The sequence below is a fragment of the Montipora capricornis genome, chromosome 6 (genome assembly GCF_036669925.1).
Source record: "Montipora capricornis isolate CH-2021 chromosome 6, ASM3666992v2, whole genome shotgun sequence".
Taxonomy (NCBI): Eukaryota; Metazoa; Cnidaria; class Anthozoa; order Scleractinia; family Acroporidae; genus Montipora; species Montipora capricornis.
This window is the reverse complement of record NC_090888.1, coordinates 14,217,523-14,231,905: the sequence shown is the minus strand read 5'-3', so window position 1 is coordinate 14,231,905 and position 14,383 is coordinate 14,217,523. Positions and strand designations below refer to the sequence as shown.

General features: G+C 39.0%; 1 protein-coding gene across 1 annotated transcript in view; it reads right to left on the bottom strand.

Annotated features, from left to right (window-relative positions):
• Positions 1-13,576, bottom strand: part of LOC138051583 (nucleotide-binding oligomerization domain-containing protein 2-like) — a 28,350-nt gene extending 14,774 nt beyond the window's left edge. Inside the window, exons 1-4 of the mRNA XM_068897817.1 lie at positions 13,303-13,576; positions 12,864-12,956; positions 8,944-9,035; positions 1,251-1,319 (exon numbers count right to left, since the gene is read on the bottom strand). The gene's annotated coding sequence lies outside the window, so the exon portion shown is untranslated. The remainder of the gene's footprint in view (positions 1-1,250; positions 1,320-8,943; positions 9,036-12,863; positions 12,957-13,302) is intronic.
• Positions 13,577-14,383: the final 807 nt, after the last annotated feature.

The following is a 14,383-nucleotide window of genomic DNA, read 5'->3' as shown; positions in this document are numbered from 1 at the left end:
TTGACCTGCTCCACACCGTGTGACTGGCTTCATAACTCACTTGTTAGAGCATTGCACTAGCATCACAGAGGTCATGGGTTCGCATCCCGTTGAAGCCATCTTCATTTTTTGAGCGCCTATAAGTTAGGGTTAACGGCCTGAGACGAATCAAGTTTAGGATGTTGACAAATACCCTCAACCAAATCCCCTGGACTTGCTAAGTGCTCTGGCAGGAGGAACACGTTTTACACAGTTGGATCTAAAGCATGCATATCAACAGCTTTCTCTGAGTGACCACTCTAAACAGTTTCTCACTATCAACACCAGTAAGGGGCTCTACTAGTACAACTGTCTCCCAGTTGCTGTGGAAAGTGCTCCGGCGATTTTCCAAATGAATCAATCGACCATTGACACCATTCTCAAGGGTATAAACGGTGTTGTGTGTTACATCACCATCATATTGATTACGGGACGGAATGACCAAGAGCACCGAAATCAGCTACAGGCTTGAAAGGTATGGAGTGCAACTCAAGTTATCCAAGTGTAGTTTCCTGCAGGAGAAGGTCTAGTTCTTGGGTCATGTGATTTACGCTGAGGGGGTCCAACCATTACCAGCGTTGAAGCTCCGTCACCTACTAATTTTACAGAGCTACAGTCCTTAATCGCAATGCTCCAGCACTATGGGAAATTTCTACCTAATCTCTTGACACTGCTGCACTGATGTTTTTGTTTTGCATTCCAAAAAGGGTTTTTGTAATTAATTGAAAATGTTGACAATGGAACCCATTGGGAACTCGGAAAAATCCAAGCTCCAGATGGGATTTAAACCTAGAGGGCTCTGACATTTCCGAGTTCCCAATGGGTTCCATTGTCAACATTTCATTTAATATGTGTATGTCATTCTCACATTTGCTCACTTGGGTGGTTGGTTGGCCACATCTCAGATATGCCTTAATGCGACTGCACGATGCAGTTATGAGCTATGCCGTAAGTCGTTATTTGACTCTGTAGCTGCGTGATGCGGCTCAAGTCAAAGACCCACATTCCACCCTTGCTTACCACAGTCTCCAGTTCCTGTGGTTAGAGCATCCGACAAGATCATGGAAGGTCGTGGGTTCAAATCCCATCTGCGGATCAGATTTTTCCGAGTTCCTAATGGGTTCCATTGTCAATATTTCTTTTAATCTGTTTGCATTAGCTAGAATTATTGTCAGAATTCAGTGATTCACTTTTAAACAAATCATTCATTAATCATAATTACAGTAACTTACTTCTGAGCTCTGATCAATTTTCCCTGTCTTTTCAGTTAAATTTACAACTCTGCCTTGCAACATTCATACCTGCAAAATGAGGGATATTTATAAACAAAAATGATTCTCAAGCATCTACTGCTATATACGCTTACAAGTTTGGTAAAATTTAATTCCTTTAGTGTAGTTAGTGTTTTTTACATTAACCACATTCAATTTTGTCTTGTTGGGTGGAGGTTAGTACTAACATGTACTTGTATAGGGGTTTTCCCTACCACTACCATCCTTATTTTTCATAAGGGCTGCTATCCATTTTGGTTAGATAACTGTTATTGAGTTAAATTTTTAAATTAAATTAAAAAAAAAAAAAAACGTTTTCCCTCCACCCCTTGCTTTAAACTGCCTCCTTTATTTCTCTCAGAATACTGTCCATTCGTCCTTCATGATGAAGACCTTACCTTCGTTAATGGACCTTCTTAATCATCTCAGATGTTTTTAGCCACCAGCATGTAGTAAAAATCCGAGACATACTGAATTTTGAAAGACTAATAGCAGTCAAGATGTCTGGCAATGAGTTTGATCAAACCACCTCTTAGTTTCAGACATTAAATACAGCTCAAACATCTTTTGCAAGCCCTCAATCAATAACTTGAACTTGAAAAAATTGAATTTAGCATTTCAACCAATGCTGAGCTGATTTTTGTGACATCCAGATGAAAACGGAATTTTGAAGGTTTGAGGAAAAATTATAGAAAATAATTTCATTAAACTTTCAAGTCATTTGATAAGTTTTGAAGTTTCAAATGCAGTTAAACCATACATGTAGATGTTGTAGTTCAATTTTGACTTTACAACAATTTGCATGCTTTTGATCTGGTACAAATATTTTGAATCAGTTAACTGGTACAAGTTATTTGAACTGGTACAATGTTAATTGCACTGGTGCAAAAACAGTGAAAGTAGTTTAATGCTTGTTGAACACAAAGAACACTTTTCATTGATAACAGCTGTTTGCCATTCATTTACTTAGTTCAGAAGGTTACTAATAAAAATAATGTTTGCTGAACATTCAGAGCAGGACAGAAATATAGCAAGACCTGTTGGAAATACTTAACCCTTTAATGCCCAATAGTGACTTATAGATTTTACTCTGTCTAACGCCAGACGATTTTACTCGTCAAAGGGAGACCCCTTGGGCACTAAACGGTTAAAAAACTATCTCCCTTAACCCTTTAATGCCCAATAGTGACTTATAGATTTTATTCTGTCTAACGCCAGACGATTTTACTCGTCAAAGGGAGACCCCTTGGGCACTAAAGGGTTAACAGTCTGGTTTGACCAAGAATAACATGAGTGGTGTTAAGCACTAATTTACACAATTTAAGCCTAAACACTTGTTCTAGTATGATTATAACTTTCACGTAACGTTAGCAGTAACTGCCCAAATTTTAGGAATTAGGGTTAAGCTTTCAATTTAATTATTAGGGTTACAGTATGCACTGTCTTATTAACAGTTAGGTTTCCAGGAGGTGTACGACAATTGCAGGTGACATACTGCAGACTGTCTACAAACAGCGCTGATAAACAGTATTTAAGTATAAGCACCCATTTGATTAGCACTGATAAACAGTATTTAAGTCTGTGCACCCATTTTAAAATGGTTACCTTTCAATAACTTTGAGTTAGGATCAGTCTACAGTCTGCAAGTGTTGGACACTGCATTCTAGGTAAAGGATTTGGCCTGCCTTGTAGTGATTGAAGTAACTTACTTGAAGAGTTTAGTCTAAAACAGCCTGTGCATTGCCTTGGTCATTGGGTTAAGAATATCAATTAATGGTTATTAGAAGTAAAGCATTCTTTCACATGTAAGGTAAAGGGGTTTACACCTGAGTTGGTGGGACAGTGAAATAAAGAAAAGGGTTTATCAAGTGAGTTGATATGGTAAACTGACAACTGTAAAGAAATTTTAAAGCTGACGTTTTGAGACTGAACAATCTGCGTTCCATGCGAATTTTGCATTTAAGCCTAAGCACCCATTTCAAATAGCGCTGATAAACAGTTTCTAAGTCTAAGCACCCATTTTTAAATGGTTAGCTTTCAATAACTGTGTGACTTGCTTGATGACTCGCATAGCTCGCCCTGTTGGCTTGCATGACTCGCAACCATGGCTCTCTCTGTGACATTTTGAGCGTTAGCCCTTGCTTAGAGCTAAACCCATTTTTGTCTTTCACATAGTAGGACTACTTTTTGTAATGGAAAAAAGTTATATTCTTTATTTTAGTAAGTCAATTGGCAATATGTATGGGTTATTGACCAAGCGTGAGGTCAAGATGACTGGATATTGGCCAAGTTTTTTTTTTGCGTGTTTATGGACCTAGACGAAGTCGAGGTCCATAAACACGCAAAAAAAGAACGAGGCCAATATCCAGTCATCTTGACCGAACAATCTTGGTCAATAAAGGATTTATTATATGACTTAAAACACCAAAAAATGATCTTTGATCTTGCGGGACCAAGCGAGAAATCCCGAGCGGGCAGTATCGCTCCATCTTGCCCGCTCGGGTAGCCAATCAGAGCGCGCGATTTGGTTCATCTTGCCCGCTCACGGAGCTAGTCATATAATAAAAGTTGTTAATTACATAATTTGTCTCTCAGATTTTCAAGTAACAAGGCCAGTATACGACTACCAGAAAGTAACCACATCACAATAACGTTACAATGTTATTGTTATTTTGTACTGTTACGATATCAATTAATGTTATTACTTGCAAAAAACGACACAGAACACAATATGTGGGCCCAGTTGGGCAGGGAATATGCCAGCAAGGCTCGGATGAAACCACCAACCGGAGGGACCGCATGAGGGGCCTCGGCAAATGTGGCCACACTGAGGGGGTGCCTCATGCCTGTGCTGCAAGGCAGGCATGGTGGCTGGCATAATGTCCGGGGGCCAAGTTAACCCCGTCCAGGAGTAGAACAACATGCCCCCTCCCTGACGGGGCTTCAGCACAGGGCTGAAGGGGTGCCACAGGCAGCAATTTCCCGCCCAAAACCTGAGCAACGTGCAGGGTACCCTGTGCTGAGGCTGATCCTAAAGACCCCTTCACTACAAAACTACAAGAAGAAACAGGAGCGAGGCCCTTGATGGCCCAAGGGGAGGAAAAAGACCGAGAAATTTGGGGCAATGGGGTGGAGAGGATCAGGCCCGCTTAATTAAGTCCTAAAACGATGTACAGTAATCAGTGCTGGAAATAACAGTCGGTCATTGGACATTGTCTGACCAATTTTTGAAAATGTCCAGCCAATTTCACATTATGATCCGACATGATGACCAAACATCTCACCAGCACATCTTGAGTTATCTTCTACAGTACAAGGCGTTGTCAGTCAAATGTCCGACCAAAAGGAAGATTTGAAAGGACATATGTCAGGTGAATAAAGAAAAATTATTTCCAGCACTGCATGGTAATTATCAATCCCCTTTCTTTTTGTTTGAAGAAGAGAGCAGTGAAAGTAGAATCCAAAAATATGAACTAAAAACAAGGATAAACCCTGTAGTGTCCTAGTCCCAAGAGACAGCAAGTTTGTCAAGCAGTTGTACAAGTAAACAGACAACAAACATTATTAGTGTTTAAAAGTCAGGACAAGAAGCTAGATTCTGCCGCACTTGTAAGTTTGTTTTCGTTGGCGTCAAGATGCAGCCCTGGTAGGTATCAGATTTCCAATGACCAAGGACTTAATCAGCCAATCAGGTAGCCCAGCGGAACCAGCTGTGAATGCAGCTCTAATGTGAAAGCTGTGAGAGGCATAGTAGGTACTGTTCATTCCAATGACGTGTAGGAGGGCTCACAAATTACTAGTAAGGGAGTTAGTGGGTGGGAGAACATCCATCTGCAAACTGGAAGAGGGGCTGGGCAGGTCCTTGTGTTGATATTTGAAGCATGTAGTCTCTCAGGGTGGTGACAGCACAGACCGTTGAGTTTGATTGACCAATAATGAGTGAGGAATTAAACTTCTATGGCCACAATAAATCAGCAGTCAAAGATCAAACACTATAAGAACAATCGGAGGAATTAAACTTTTATCACCACAATACATTGTGGCAGTCCAAGATCAAGCACTATTTAAAGTAACAATAAAAGGAATAATTAAACTTCTAAGGCTACAATAAATTCAGCCGTCAAATTAAGACCAAACACTAAAATAACCATCCAAGGAATAAAAACTCCTATGGACACAAGAAATTCAGCAGTCAAAGATCAAACACTGACATTAAACAAAGAAAACTTCTAAGGCCACAAGAGATTCAGCAGTCAAAGATCAAAGACTAATTAAAAATAACAAGCAGAGGGATTAAACATACAAGAAGGGGAATTTAGGGCCACAATAGATCCACAAGGCAAAGATCAAAACACTAAAATGACAATCAGAGGAATTAAACTTGTAAGGCCACAATAAATCAGAACTTTAAGGTCCAACACTAAAATAACAATTGCAGAAATTATTTTTTTATGGCCACCATAAAATCAGCAGTCAAAGAGCAAACCCAAAAAGGGGGAATAATTCTATGGCCACAATACATTAATTCAGCAGTCAAAGATCCAACCCGAACATAACACTCAAAGGAATTAAACTTGTAAGGCCACAATAAATTCCAGACTCAGAGGTCAAACACTAAAATAACAATCTGAGAAATTGTTTTCTTTAGCCACAACAAATTCAGCAGTAAAAGATCAAACAGTAAAATAACAGGCAGAGGAGTTGAACGTCTAAGGCCATGATAAATTCTGAAGTCAAAGATCAAACACTTAACTAACAAGCGGAGGATTGAAACTACTATCACCACAGTAAATTCAGCAGTCAAAGATCAAACGGTTGTCCAGGGTTGTCAAACATCGGCATTTGGCCAATAGGGAGTGACGAACAACAATATACCGGATGGATCAGTGTTTGAGTTTTGCATTGGCGGGAAGTCGACCACCTTGCATGATTTTTGGAAAGCTTCATTTGACTCCTTCTGAAACACGCAGAATCGACTCGAGAAACAGGGAAGCGGGAAATCAGTTCTGCAGCTTTGCTGCCAGTTATGGGCAGATAGAGAGCGTGAAGACGAAGACGAAGAACTTCCGTCAACAGTGAAGTGAGATTTTCCCAACGACGATGGCGAGGGCCTGTGGCTTACGAATTGCCATGCGGGCACGCCATAATAAAAGTTGTAAACAGTAAAGGTACTCCTTACAGTAAACTAAAGAGCTCACAGAATAACCTCTGAAAATAGTAATTACTCCACGCGACAAAGACAGACTGATTCAGAAATGAAATGCCTTCGGATTACAGGACATGTGGCTTCAAAGAAGCAACCATGTGATAGGAGCAGGACACAGAGACCGAGGGCTCAGAGGTTATCACTCGAAAACATTAACTTTGAAATTCCTCTGTGATTTTGCAAAATGGCCTGTTTACAAGCATTACAAGCTAGCTGATGTAAAGGAAATTCCTTTGGAATAATTATAATAACATTTTAAATTAGTACCACTGCACAGATCTAATTAAAACTTCGAGGACATGTAAAGTGATGAGATTTTTCTAAATTTGGTCACTACTCGAGCAGAATGGTTTTTCACTATTTTTCAATTTTCGCAAAAGCAACCATTCAGTCAGTCTCTATCAAAGAGAGGACTGTTGGAGCTGCCATTGATTGGTTGGCATTTTCTATACATGGAATAAGTGCATTATTTTTGACGAATGTGTTAACAACTTTCAGGCTGGTTTGTGCATAATTTCTTGAAGGCACTTTTTCCTACTGGTGTCCTCTGTGAGAAAGACAACTGTGTGCCATGGCATCTGACAGGATGTGGCGATGCGGATCCACATAATTTCCCAAAATCTGCATCCTCCGCATAATTATGATATTTTCCGCATAAAACAGAAGAAATGCCTGATATTACATGTAGTTACAAAGCAGCCGCTTACCATCCTCAGAAACATAATTAAAAGCCAACGAGATTGTGACTGTTTTGAAACGCTTAGTTTCCTGAACATTGAAGACAGTGAAGAAAACATGCCATTTTGTTCACAAGATGAAAGTTCGTAAGCAGTTTCCACGCATTTTTTGGCAATGAGCCTGGACAAAAGTTAAACCGTTTTCATAATTAATGTTCATACCCTAAGCTTGAAATTCTTTAAAAAGATGCAAAAGATCTATATGATAAGTTTGCCGCAAGTTATAGTCGCAAAATTAAATTGCATGATTAATTTTGTAAAAGTAGGGACAATCATTGCGATGAAGTTGTACAAAACAAAATAGGAGCCCACAATACCTATGTGTAAAAAACCGCTGAAAATGGTGGATGATCGAGGAAATGGATCGTGGTTACAATTTTGCTGCATATGTGTATCTCCAAATTGAAACAAAATTCCATGTTGAGAAACAAAATATTTTTTTTATCGCTTTATTTATCTTAGTAAAAGTTTCGGCAAAATGCCAATTGCTAGGCCTTTCTTTTATTTTAACAGTTAAAGCTGGTCACAAATTGGTGACTCCTCCAGATATCTTAATCGAAAGGGAACAAATTCAGTCGGAAATGCGACTGTATTGGTCGCACTTTCAAGTCCTGATTCACCATAAGCATGTAAATACTTTGGACGGACCTAATTATTAGTTCTATAAATTGTTTAAATGTCCACATAATCCAGTGTAATTTCCGCATAATCAACGCATGTTTACGCATAACATGGCGAATTCGAAAATTTCCGCATAATTTTTAATTTTTTTTCCGCATCCTATCAGAAGCCCAGGTGTGCGTGGGACAAGAATTGAAACACTTCCTGTTTTCAGACTACTTTCTTGTTGTTTCCTGTGAAGAGTTTGCCTTTTCTGTATAAAGCCCATGTGTTTTGAGTTATCATCTGATGTTCCCATTTTGTTACTTGTTTCGGCTCAGATCGATCCTCCTTTCCTGAAAGGCAGAGTTGCATCTTTGTTTTTTCTTTCTAAAGTTGTAAAGTGAGTCTTTTCAATTCCTCTACAGAAAGCTAATAGTATTTAATTTACGCTATTGCATAATTTGCTCAAGTCTGCCAATTTATTACTGATATATTTACCACAAGTGGCTCTGGTGTCTAAATGTGAATAAAAGTTAAGACTGAGAGTGGCCTGCGATGAATAATAAAATATTTAATTATAAATTATTATGGGGAATTTGCATGATGTGTTTGTGTGGTCAAGTGGATAGGAGAGTGGGCCACAGATCCAGAGGTAGGGGTGCAAGTTCGGGTGAGTAGATTAGTGTCAAAAGTTTGTGAGGGGTGTTGTAGAGGGAGTGGGCATAAGGGTATTCAAGGAGGGGGCTACTTGGAAGGTAAGGAGGGGGATAGAACTGAAAAAGAGGGGTGGGGTAGGATAGAGGTAATGGGGAAGATCGGGAAGGGGTAGGAGAAGTAGAACGGAAGAAAGGAATATTGCATTCCTTTTTAGACCCCCCAAAAAACCAAGCCCCCTGTTTTTTTAACTACGCCCCCGAAAAAAAGAAAGTACCTTTTTTAGACAGTTGACAACAATAAACCAGTACAATTAAAATAATTGTACCAGTTCAAACTATTTTGTACCAGTTCAAAAACAAGTTGTACCAGCAGTCAAAAGTGAACTACAACATAGATATGAAATTGAGGTGATGCTCAGATCTGTACGCAATTTGCATTTTAACTTAATTACCTAAAAATTTCTGGTTGTCGCTGTGACATCATGCCCAAGAAAATTTTATGTTGAAGAATCTTTCCCCCAGAAAACAGGTGGCCGCAAGAAGTCTATAAGAAATCAGAACAGAGAAAAAATGGATTAAGATTACTCATGTTTTGATGATATACAGTAGATTGATAATAATTAACCTTTAGTGTTTCGTGCAGTGAGCCAGTCAGTAAAATTTACGTTAGACAAAAATGAGACAGCACTATTAAAATTCCAGAATAGAGCACTAATTACAAAATTACGAATTATGACAAAAATATTTATGAAGATTACTTTCAAAATTATCTGAACCATGTGCATTTACTGGAACACGTAATTAAGGTGATGTTAATACAGCACAAGCAAAATTAATATATTATCCAAGCAAGAAAAATGCCAGACACAACATAATGTTTAGGATTACAAAGTCTTAATTAGAATATCTGCTTTGGTTTACCTGCAATAACCAATAGCTCTTTAGTTTTTTATTCAGAAAAATCTGGAAATCATATCTTAGCATAGTTAAAAACCTTCCCCCTCTCAAGAATGAAATTAAAAAATTAGCAGTGTGAGATTTCATCACTACAGCAGAGACAAGTTAAGCATTCACCTTTAAAATGTGATACTCCATTAATTTTGATATTGTAATGTAAAAATTATTTTTGGTGGACTGCATTCAATTAAAATACAAAAAAAGTTCTTCTTAGACCCTGTTTATATGGATAAAAGTTGTTCAGGGTAGATTAGGGTCACCTGCCTGTAAGTTGCGCTACCATGAGCAAGCCAACTTTTTATGAATACACATCCCTCAAAACCCGGCAAACAGTTTTAGTACATGACAAAAAAAGTTGGATTGGCAAGGAGGGTGACCATCCTACAGTCTGTAGCTGGGTCACCCTTTTTCGATGGTAGGGTCATTTTCATGGAATGCACAATTACATCCCAATGGTAATTTCTTCTACGATGCAGATTTCTTTTGTTTCAGTATTTATACTGCAGGACGTGATTTGCGGTGTAGTTCATAACTTAAAACTATAAAAGTTAGAGATAACAAGTTAAACCGACGTTTCGGAGTAGACATCACTCCATTATCAAGGTAAAAATGTTCTATGATGCTAAAATTACAGTATTAAAAACGATTGACGCTAAGAATTAACATAATAAGCACGTGCGAAATTGGCTATAAGAATACTTTAGCACGAATGGAATCCGATTGCACATTGAGGCTAGGCTTAAGTGTTCTTATAAATAACATTTCAAACACTAAGCAATCAAATTTGTTTTTACATTTTTTGAGCACCTCAAAGCGTTTAAGCAGTTCCATTCGTGCTAAAGTATTCTTATAGCCAATTTCGCACGTGCTTATTATGTTAATTCTTAGCGTCAATCGTTTTTAATACTGTAATTTTAGCATCATAGAACATTTTTACCTTGATAATGGAGTGATGTCTACTCCGAAACGTCGGTTTAACTTGTTATCTCTAACTTTTATAGTTTTATGTTTTAAGAAATCTCTTTTAATACGAGTTCATAACTTGTTACTCATTACATAATTAACACTGTAAAGTACTTGTAGTCAGGAACCATTGCAAATATATTTACTAGTACAAATCTCTAAAGCCATTGAAAATGTAAGCAGTAATAGCTGTTAATTAGGAGACTCTTGCAATAGTTGTTCTAATCACTAGAACCCTGGCATTTGAAAAGGATTTGAAATCGGAGGGTTCAAAAGAGTTGCTGAAAAAGTTGGTGGGTGTGGTGTGTGTTCATGCGGTAAGAGGGAAACTTTGAAACTGCACAGTTGACACTACTGAAGTCTTCAGCAGAGGCAGCCCCTTAAAGGTTCATGGAAAAGAGTCATTTGTCGGGGGAAGCAAGTTCTGCTGCTAAAAAGTTGGTCTTCAGCAGAGGTGAGCTTGAGATTCACAGCAAAAAGTCATTTGTCGGGGGAAGCAAGATCTGCTGCTAAAAAGTTGGTCTTCAGCAGAGGCGAGCTTGAGATTCACAGCAAAAAGTCATTTGTCCAGGGAAGTAAGTTGTGCTGAGCACTAGAAAGTTGCCAGAACCAAAGAATGGAATGCCAATGAGAAACAACTTTCAAAGAGCAGACGCAGTAACCTGGAGAAATGCAAATCAGTGTAAATTATTTTAATAAATGCTTGAAATATTAGTTTGGTATTACATGTTTTCTTGAGTTTGCTCGTGCGCTGTGTTTTGCATTGAAGAGGACTCACTGTTGTGGTGCGAGATTCGTCACAGTCACCCACGTGTAAACACTTTGGCTCACCTCGTGAGTCGACTCAGTGAAGACAAGATAATGGGAGTATGCACAAGCACTGTCTTCTCAGTCTTCTGATAATTGAAACTGAGATAGGCAGCTCTTGATTTGGACAAAAGGGTCACTTTGCTTAAGTTGACTTGGCTGGAAGGGTGAACACTCTTGCCTCAAACAACTTTTCTCCACATTAACAGGCCCTTAATAATTGATACAATATCTTTAACACTGACGCTTTGCAAACACATCACAGACCTCGACAAAGTCCTTTCAGGAAAGCCCATTTTCAAATTCCCTAACTACGATATTCCTTTAAACAAGTCTTAAGGGCAGGGTAGCTACATCACAGATCTAAAATTGTGGAAAAACAGTCGAGGCTTAACCCTGAAAGGTGTAGTAACTCTACTCCAGGGATAAATACAGGAATACCTGTTATCCCCATTAGAATAGCAGGTATATCCTTGGAGTAACTGTTATACCTGGTATAATTTATTTCTCTTTCCAGGAACTGGGCCCTAGACCATACCTTGAAAAGAAGGCAATGAATGACCCCTCCCCCACCACATAATCCCACTCAATGCTGTTAAGGAAGATGGGCATAATTAGCCCATTGTGGGATTCAAGGGGGAGGCATGATATCAAGATTTCCCTCATGCAAGTGGCAACAAAAGATGAAAAGCTTTTCTAGTTAAAAACATGGATTAGTTAAGAAAGTCTGAACAATTTTGTCCCAGATTCTTAGAATGCTAAAAAACCTAAGCGTCACATCCATCCAACACATTCAACAGAACATCTTCCAAGGGGGTGGTGGACAAAACACTGACCCCACTCCATGAACTACCCAAATGAACTACCCTAAAATGGACTAACTCCTAAAAATACTATTTTGAATAAGCGCTATTGAAAAAACTGAACTGATTATAAAATTATACTTTCATTGCACATACCTTGTTTATTTTCGTGCGCATGGTGACATGCAGCTAAATCCAAGAATTGCACCGGTTTCACTTCACTTACATGATGTAATTGGCCATCACAACAATAACATTATCGAAAGCTAACCTTTTTAAAATGGCTGCTTAGACTTAAATGCTGTTGATCAACACTGTTTAAAATGGGTGTTTAGGCTTAGGTAAGCACTGCTTGAGATGCAGCTTACATATAGACCAACAGTACTCATTTGAAATAGTATTTATAGGGTAGTCCATTTGGGTAGTCCATGGACTGGGGGTCAGTGTTTTGTCCAACACCTTCAAAGGGTCAGCTAATTTAATGTCCATTGTTTGCTTCCACAAAGATTGTCATGGTTTTTATGTAGTTGTTTGTAAGGGGCTACAGTATTGATTAAGGCACTCATGATGCGAATTTTTTCCGGCGAAAATTCAGTGAGATTATCGTTCAACCAAAAATATTTTTATTCCATGAGTGAATGTAAATACGTGTAAATGTGTCGCTCAGATATAACTGCAGTAACTGCCGTACTGTACATTAATAAAATTCAGCATAAGAAATTAAATGGCTAAGTCAGCTGTTTGGCTTCAGCATGGAAGTCGCTGCTGGAACATGTCATGAGATTGGGTGATCGTAATTAAGCTTAAAGAAACGTGCGGAAGAGGGGAATTGATGAACTCACCTAAATTCTCAATTTAAAAGCTTCAATTGCATGGTGACGCTGCATGCTGCCTTCAGTTCTCCTCACTTCATTTCTTTTGAATCCAAACCAACCCTGAAAAACCCACACACTCGGTCGTAGACAATTCTAGCTCAATACAACAAAATTATTAACTCTGCTTGTAAAAGTGTCTAGTAATTCACTTCAAATTCCTACGTTCAATATGTGCTGTCTCCAGCCCAGTTATGACATATTACACTCCGTTTGAAAGTTAACTCCGCTTTCTCCGTACAAACGCGCATTTTGTTACAATACTGTCTTCTCAATTTGGGAGAACAGTTGGTTGAAACAATGATCAACACAGCGTTTCTTGAAAAACAACATACTCCAGTTTGCACGAGATTCATTACAACAAATACAGAAGTCTAGAAGTGGAAATTTGTTAGTTGAACACGATTACCTTGTACAAAATGCAGTGGATGTTTTCTTCTTTCGAGAGCGATCTTAATAATCTGCGAACAGAAAGCTCTTGGAGACCTTGGAGGCCTTCAAAACGAAACTGAAAGTGAAGAACTTCCTCCTTTATTCCTGGAATGGGTGTGTAAGGTGGATGACGTCAACGAAGGTGATATTTAGTTAGGGTCCGCTGGGGGATTGAGAATCGCAAAAATAGCGTTCACTTTTTTGTGGCGGAAAAGTTTCCCTCTCAATGGTCTTCACTTTTCTCGTCGTATTAGTCCTGTAAAGTAAAACGACATGGGTCAGGAAGGATAAAAAAATTATGGATCGCCTCCATTCCTCCCCAAATATCTCTTATGACACTGATCTGATCAGAAGCGTCTGTCATGGTCACGCGATCACGTGAACATAACACCTGGCAAAAGAGATGTGACAACCAATAAGCAGGAAGCTTCACTGGCGATAAGTTCCGCAATATGGCACGTGACGCGTTTCCGGGGCTATCACTGGCTCTCGTGAGGAAGGAACTCACCAGAAGAACGGTCAGTATATTAAAAACGTTGGACTGCGGACCAGGTATAAAACGCGGACTGAATACAAAACACTGTGAAGAAGGCTCAGAGCAACGAAATAACCACGTGAATTGAAGTCCTACATGAGAATGGTGAAAAAAGCTTTCGCGCCATAATTATCAACCATAGCGTTAAAGTGGATACTTTTTTGGCTTCTCAAAACGACGAGGCAGTGTGGCCCAGTGGTTTAGGGCGCTTGCCTTGAGATCCGGAGATCCGGGGTTCAAGACCCGCTCTGACCACTCAATGAATTTGTTCCTGGTAGTCCCTGGTTAAGCTTCCCAGCTGCACTTGTAAATAGCCAACTGACTTGCCTCCGGCCAGTTGGGATTCTTAACAGTTGTTGTTGTTGTTGTGTTCTGTTGTTTCGTTAATTGTTTCATTGGCCCTGAAAAGCCCCTATGGGGAGCGGTCAATTAAGTATGTATTGTATTGTATTGTACGAGCAATAGCTCACTGAAAGTTTTAGTTGAAATTGCAAAACGTTTGTATGTTGTACGATCAGTATAA